This window comes from Rhinolophus sinicus, chromosome 3, assembly GCF_057876585.1.
Source record: "Rhinolophus sinicus isolate RSI-liver-muscle chromosome 3, RSI-T2T, whole genome shotgun sequence".
Taxonomy (NCBI): domain Eukaryota; kingdom Metazoa; phylum Chordata; class Mammalia; order Chiroptera; family Rhinolophidae; genus Rhinolophus; species Rhinolophus sinicus.
The window spans coordinates 69221132-69229615 of NC_142503.1; positions in this window are offsets into that span (position 1 = coordinate 69221132).

Below are 8484 nucleotides of genomic sequence, written 5' to 3' on the forward strand. Positions count from 1 at the left end.
CTGATTGCTGCGATATTCTCAGAATACGTTAAAAAGAGGAATAGAATTTAGAATGATTAATAAACCCTTTTTGAAACTGTGGGCTGGCATTTTGTTTTTATTCTGTGAACTGAACTGTCAGTCTGAATCCAATAAATTTCTAGAGTTTTGAAAAATTAGAAGACTATTCTTTCTGTCTCTCTTTTTATTTCAAAAACTTAACTTAAAAACTGATTTTCAACAGTATATGTGATTGTGAACATTAATGTTAAAAATTCTTTGTGATTAAGTTCTTGTGAAAAATCTTTGAGAATTCATTTATTGCCATGCTACCATCTAGCCAGTTCCAGTATAAATCTGATCTACAGAATTTTGGGAAAGCTAGAATAATTGAAGAGACGAGCTATGCCACTGAAGGCCATGTGGAATACTTAGAAAGCCAAAATAAGGCACTGTTACAAAATGCTACTAGGTATATCTCATATAATATTCCATTTAGTCCTAGTTAAAAAATTACCTGCTATGGATGAAAACATTTAAAATTTTTATCACATGAAGCTTTTCTGGCAACAGCACCATCAATGTGATACTTCTTATGTAGGACCAAGTACTTTGATCTGAAATAAAATTTGAATGTCATTCATTCATTCATTCATTCATTCATTGATTCAGAAATAGGTAAGTTCTTAAAATGCTAATGGAGAATAGTATTTGAAGGTACAACTTAGATTCTATTACCAAATCTGTTCCTTTTCCAGGATTTAAACTTAATGGAGGTCAGTTTTGCAAAATATGTATATCAAATTTTGTTAAATCCAACTATTTAAGTTCCAGTGGATAAAGCATAACTTACCTAAGTTATATCTCAATGTTCATTCTCTTTTGCTTGGTTTCTGGTTTTCTTGGAAAAGGAAATCTGTGATATATTTGGATGCAGATTTATTTAGACATCCCTAGTTTATGGAATCTGATAAAATATAAAGGGAAAAAAAAACACAGTACTATCTGTTCTATCACTAACATGAAGGCGTGGTATAATCAGATATTGATCTTAGAATCTTAGCTATACATCAGCCAGCACCTTTCACCCTCACCTTTGCTTCTCCCCTCCTTCCTTCCCTTTCTCCCATCTTCTGTGATCAAGATTTTTAATTTAGCTTACATGAGAAAAACTGGATTGATGTAACTGGTGCAGTGATTACATTGCTTTTCAAATATTGGTCCTAGTCATGAAATCAGGATATAATTTCATCTTTGAGTTTTAATGATCTCAGATAGGATAATAGAACATTATAATTTCATTTGTATGCCTACTTTTGGACAGATGTATAGATTATCGTCGTGAAATTGTGTAGGATCAAAATGTAATGAATGATGTAAGTCAATCTAATTTATAGTTTATTCTCTTTTTTGTTTCCTTACAAGCAGCTTCTGCCTCCTTGGCATTCCCACTGTGCCACCCTCATTGTTTAAGATCTTACTAGGATTACTACAGTGGCTTCACAACTGCTTTACTTGTTTCAGGTCTCATCTTCTAATTTAACTCCTAGAATATAGCCAGAGTGTTAAAATCCAATTGCTCGTTTGCTTAGAATCCTTTATTGCTATGAATCATCTACAGGATAATATAGAATATGCATTTTTTCTTTAATTGCAATGCCACTAAATACTAAAATATTATGTACATTATATAATATGTACGGAAGTAGAATTCTGAAAAACAGAGGTTATAAGAATAATTGTAATAGAAATTCTGATATTTTCTTCCTATAATCTTGTAATTGTCTTGTATACTCTTGGTGTATGCACTGAACTTTGGAGAACTCCATCACTTTCCTATTTGCTGTCTACCTAGACCTACGAGGTGTGATATAAAAATACTGTGAATGTTTAAATTTTTTTTTAATTAAAGTTTATTGGGGTGACAATTGTTAGTAAAGCTACATAGGTTTCAGGTGTACAATTCTGTATTACATAATCTATAAATCCCATTGTGTGTTCACCACTCAGAGTCAGTTCTCCTTCCATCACCGTATATTTGATCCCCCTTACCCTCATCTCCCACCCCCTACCTCCCTTACCCTCTGGTAACCACTAAACTATTGTCTGTGTCTATGAGTTTTCGTTTCTCATTTGTTTGTCTTGTTCTTTTGTTGTTTTTGGTTTATATACCACACATCAGTGAAATCACATGGTTCTTGGCTTATTACGTCTGACTTATTTCACTTAGCATTATACTCTCAAGATCCATCCATGTTGTCACAAATGATCCTATTTCATCTTTTCTTATGGCAGAATAATATTCCATTGTGTATATATACCACAACTTCTTTATCCATTCATCTACCAAAGGACATTTTGGTTGTTTCCATGTCTTGGCCACCATAAATAAAGCTGCAATGAACATTGGAGGACATGTGTCTTTATGGATAAACATTTTCAGATTTTTTTTGGTAGATATCCAGGAGAGGGATTGCTGGGTAATATGGTAATTCTATTCATAATTTTTTGAGGAATCTCCACACTGCCTTTCATAGCGGCTGCACCAGTCTGCATGTCGACCAACAGTGTATGAGGGTTCCTTTTTCTCCACAGCCTCTCCAACACTTGTTACTATTTGTCTTGTTGATGATAGCCATTCTGACTGGGGTGAGGTGATATCTCATTGTGGTTTTTATTTGCCTTTTTCTGATGATTAGTGATGTTGAGCATTTTTTCATAGGTCTATTTGCCATTTGTATGTCCTCTTTGGAGAAATGTCTCTTCAGGTCCTCTGCCCATTTTTCAATTGGGTTGTTTTTTTTTTTTTTTTTTTTGTTATTGAGTTTTATGAGTTCCTTGCGTATTTTGGATATTAGCCCTTTATTGGAGGTACTGTTTGCAAAAATCTTCTCCCATTCAGTTGGTTGCCTCTTTATTTTGTCGATGGTTTCCTTTGCTGTACAGAAGCTTTTAAGTTTGATATAGTCCCATTCATTTATTTCAGCTTTTACTTCCCTCGCCTTTGGAGTCAAATTCATAAAACGCTCTTTGAACCCAAGGCCCATAAGTTTAGTACCTATGTTTTCTTCTATGCAGTTTATTGTGTCAGGTCTCATGCTTAAGTCTTTGATCCATTTTGAATTAATTTTGCTACATGGTGACAGATAGCAGTCCAGTTTCTTTCTTTTGCACGTGACTTTCCAATTCTCCCACCACCATTTATTGAAGAGGCTGTCTTTTCTCCATTGTATGTTTTTTGCTTCTTTGTCAAAAATTATCTGTCGATATCTATGTGGTTTTATTTCTAAGTTCTCAATTCTGTTCCTCGGTCTACATGTCTGTTTTTCTGCCAATACCATGCTGTTTTGATTATTGTTGCCCTGTAGTACAAGCTAAAGTCAGGGAGTGTGATACCTCCAGCATTGTTCTTTTTTCTTAAGATTGCTTTGGCTATTCGGGGTCTTTTGTGGTTCCAAACAAATCAGATGATTTTTTTGTTCTATTTCTTTAAAAAATGCCATTGGGATTTTGGTGGGGATTGCATTAAATCTGTATATTGCTTTGGGTAATATGGCCATTTTAACTATTTTGATTCTTCCAATCCATGAGCACAGAATGTCTTTCCATTTCTTTGTGTCTTCTTCAATTTCTGTTTAAAATGTCTTGTAGTTTTCAGCATATAGGTCTTTCACATCCTTGGTTAAGTTTATTCTTAGTTATTTTATTCTTTTTGCTGCCATTGCAAAATAAATTGTTTTTTAATTTCTTTTTCTGCGATTTCGTTGTTAGTATATAGGAATGCAATGGACTTTTGCACATTGATTTTGTAGCCAGCAACTTTACTGTATTCGTTGATTGTTTCTAATAGCTTTTTGGTGGAGTCTTTAAGGTTTTCTATATATAGCATCATGTCATCTGCAAAGAGTGACAATTTAACTTCTTCATTCCCAATTTGGATACCTTTTATTTCTTTGTCTTGCCTGATTGCTCTGGCGAGGACTTCCAACACTATGTTGAAAAGCAGAGGTGATAGGGGACAGCCCTGTCGTGTTCCTGAACATAGATAAAAGGCTTCAGTTTTTCACCATTAATTATGAGATTAGCAGAGGGCTTGTCATATATGGCCTTTATGTTAAGGTATTTTCCTTCTATACCTATTTGATTAAGTGTTTTAATCATAAATGGATGTTGTATCTTGTCAAATGCTTTTTCTGCCTCAATTGATATAACCATATGATTTTTGTCCTTTATTTTGTTTATGTGATGTATCACATTAATGGATTTGCAGATGTTGAACCATCCTTGTGCCCCGGGGATGAACCCCACTTGGTGGTGACGAATAATCTTGTTAATGCATTGTTGTATTCCATTTACTAGGATTTTGTTTAGGATTTTTGCAGCTGTATTCATCAGAGATATTGGTCTGTAGTTTTCGTTTTCGTGTTGCCCTTACCAGTTTTTGGTATCAGGGTAATGTTGGCCTCATAAAAGGAGTTGGGGAGTACTGTCACTTCTTCAATTTTTTGGCAGAGTTTGAGCAGGATTGGTATTAGATTTTCTTTGAAGGTTTGGTAGAATTCACTAGTGAAGCCATCTGGTCCCGGACTTTAGCTTTTGGGAAGGTTTCGATGACTGATTCGATTTCGTTACTGGTGATCGGTCTGTTTAGATTTTCCAGTGCTTCATGGTTCAGCCTTGGAAGGCTATATGTTTCTAAGAACTTGTCCATTTCTTCTAGGTTATTGAATTTGGTGGCATATAGTCCTTCATAGTATTCTTGGATGATCCTTTGTATTTCTGTGGTGTCCATGATAACTTTCCCTTTTTCATTTCTGATTTTGTTAATTAGTGTCTTCTCTCTTTTTATCTTAGTGAGTCTAGCCAAGGGTTTGTCAATTTTGTTAATCATTTCAAAGAAACAGCTCTTTGTCACATTAATTTTTTCTATTGTCTTTTTGTTCTCTATTTCATTTAGTTCTGCTCTGATTTTTATTATTTCCTTTCTTCTGCTGACCTTGGGTTTCATTTGTTCTCCTTTTTCTAGTTCTTTAAGGTGTAACATGAGGTTATTTATTTGGGATTTTTCTTGTTTCTTGAGATAGTCCTGTAATGATACAAATTTCCCTCTTAAAACTGCTTTCGCTGCAATCCCAAAATTTTGGTAGGTTGTATTTTCATTGTCATTTGTTTCTATGTATCTTTTGATCTTTCTTCTAATTTCTTCTTTGACCTGGTCGTTCTTTAAAAGTATCTTGTTTAATCTCCATGTATTTGTGGTTTTTCCTGCTTTCTTTTTGCAGTTGATATCCAATATGCATGTTTAAATTAAAAAAAAAATTACAGTAAAAGATACATTGCCATTAATCCCCCTCAACATACTCCCCCTTGCTTCAAACACACTTATCCCATTGTTCCTGCCACTTTCTGAAGCAGTTCTGGAAGTCCTCTTACATGAATGTCTTTAGTTGTGCTGTTATAGCTGCCTTGATGTCCTGAATTGATTCAAAATATTTACCTTTTGTGGTCATTTTGACTTTGGGGAAGAGCCAAAACTTGCATGGTGCCAGATGTGGTGAGTAAAGTAGATGAGGATTTTTTTTATTTGACAGAAATTGCCGTATACCAGAAGCAGTGTGTGACATGAAGGTTTTCCGTTGTGATCACAAATTAGGTGAATACTGCTGCCAAGTGCCATCCAACGGAAAGGCAGGGATCTTCAATACAGGAAGTGGCATGTCCAACCTTAGTACCTATGTGACAAGTTTCAACTTCTTCAGTGTAGTCAGTGGGGTGTGAGCTACAGTTGAGAGAAGGTGTATTTTAAAGTGTGCCATAAATCATCCTCCATCATGACAATGCTCCATATCACACATTGCTTCTGGTAAGGCAATTTCTGTCCAATAAAAACTTTACGGTGTGTCCTCATCCACCTTATTCACTGGATCTGGCACCATGTGACTTCTGACTCTTCCCCAAAGTCAAAATTATTCAGGACATCAAGACAGCCATGACAGTGCAACTAAAGACACTCACGTAAGAGGGCTTCCAGAACTGCTTCAGAAAGGGGCAACAATGATGGGATAAGTGTGTTTGAAGTGAGGGGGTAGTATTTTGAGGGGGATTAATGGCAATGTGTCTTCTTCTGCAATAACATTTTTTATTTGAACATACACTGTATTGTTTGATCACACCTTATTTAGCTAAATAATTACAGAGGCTGTAATTCTGGTAGATATTCCCCCCTCACTCCACCCCTTCACCTTACCCATGGAGCTTCTTGACTAATTCCTACTTGATTTTCAAAACTGAGTTCATGTGTAACCATCTCAGGGAAACTGAAATATATCATCTTTTTGCTTCCAGAGCACTCTAAATAAACATTTCTCATAATATTTTGTAGTATTGATATTTATTTTTTTCTATTACTCAGAAGATTAGGAGATCCTTTAGGAATCAACTGTCTTGTTCACCTTTGCATCCTTCAGAGGCAACCATAATGCCTGGCACGTGTCATACCCTCATAAAAGTTAAATGAATCCATGAACGGATCAGGAAGGAAGGGAGGGAGTGGGGGAAGGAGAGATGAATTACCAGTTGTGTTCAATATAAAACAATCTGTTACTGATAGAAGAAGAATTTTAATCCATGTTTCCATGGTTCCCTGATGGTCAATTGATAAATATTCAAAAAACTAATTTTGCATTATTTTTAGGTGTAAAAGTCTGTTTATTATACATTAGTATCAAATATTAATACTGCTATATAAATGTTCTCTGTTTTTCTCCAGGCTTTAAATACTCACCTGGTAAACTTTTCCTATTGAAAGTTTTATTTTTTTCCTTTAGAAAAAAAATATTTTATGTAATGCCATAGGGCCAGCACAAGTATGTAAAATATTGAAGTGCTTAAAGTTCCTTTTGAAATGAATGTGAGGATAGAGTGAATCAGAGGAAGCAGGTTATATATAAGGATAATGTATTTTGATGATATTCAAATTCATTCAGCAAAGACCAAATAAGTCAGAGCAGATTTGCTGGTTCATCAGTTGTGCGTCTTCTTCATCCTTATTAGTAAACTGTAACACAGTTTACAAAGACTCATCATTTCCCACAGGGTACAGCTCTAGGTTAAGCCTAAAAAGCAACTTTCATTATAGATCATTCATTGAAAGTAGAGTGAAACAATTACGGTATCTCTCTGAAGATATTGACCAAGCACTCTATTTTGGAACAGTGCATTATACTGGATTAGTTATTTAATACATTGGCTGTTATTGAAAGTTGGAAATGTGTGTAGATGCCCTCTTGGGCTTAGTGGTATTGTTAGAAATGCAATAGATATATTCTGGAAAAAAATATGATCCTCACCAAGCCTCTTAAAAGCTAAAAATTAGTAATTTCCTGATTGTTTCAGTTTTATGCAGTTTACAGTGCCAAGAAAAGTTGTTTTGTGAAGTAATCACTAAAGTGAGTCAAATGAGTAAATATCAGTTTAATGATTAATCAGAATAATGATTATTATTCTGTGGCACATTGATGTAACCAAATTTCTTTTCTGTTGATAACTTGCCTTTGAGCAAATTTAGATGTAAAAATATAGGTGCTCTTCTTTTGTATTTAATATATTTGAATTTTCTTATTTGAAAAATTGGAATAAGATACACAAGATCTCCTTTTTCATAATGGACAAATTATAAAATTTGTCTCATTTTAGTCAAATTAGTTGTTCTAAGCAGTCAAATAGTCTCCTTGGAAATGGTTGACTCTTGTCTCTTGAAAATAATGAATTTCTGTCAGCTCTCTATGTTACTGGGGCTAGGATATTTTCTATTTTCTTTTTTATTTCTTTAAATTTAAAAACTTCGAGTTATTTGAATATGTCAAATTTAAGTTATGTAAATTGAATCTTGTGATTCTCTCTTGATGGTTTTAGATATAATTCAAATTTCGAAAAATATTTTTTCTAACTATGAATGATTGCTCAAAGCACAAGTTGAAATCTCTCTGTTTAAATAGCATATCTTCTTTATAAAATTAATAGTGTGCAAGAAATTGTTATTAGCATTCAAATCTCAATCTAAGATTTTTTTTTTTTCTTTCACTAAGTATTTTCAGAGAGTTGTTATACATTTATATGAGTTGTTACATGGGACTTTTTTTTTTCATTATTGTCTTTACCTAGATTTTCCAACTTTACCTTTTCATTACCAGGGACACAATCTAGCTCACAGAGTAAAAATTTTTTAGCCCCGTTATTGAAACAGAAATAGTCTTTTCAAAGTTGATTCATCAGTAACACTGAAAGAAATTGTAGCATGGAAGTGTAGGATTTAGACAAACATTTATATTTGTTGTTGCATTAACATGATTTCTACCAATTTGAAACTTCAATAATTTAAGTAAATGGGATTATTTAAAAGATATACTTGATATGTATTAAAGAAATAATAGTTTATTATTTTATTGGCACAACTACATTTCATTTCTTCCCCCAAATTCTGTTTACTTCCCTTGTATTGATATG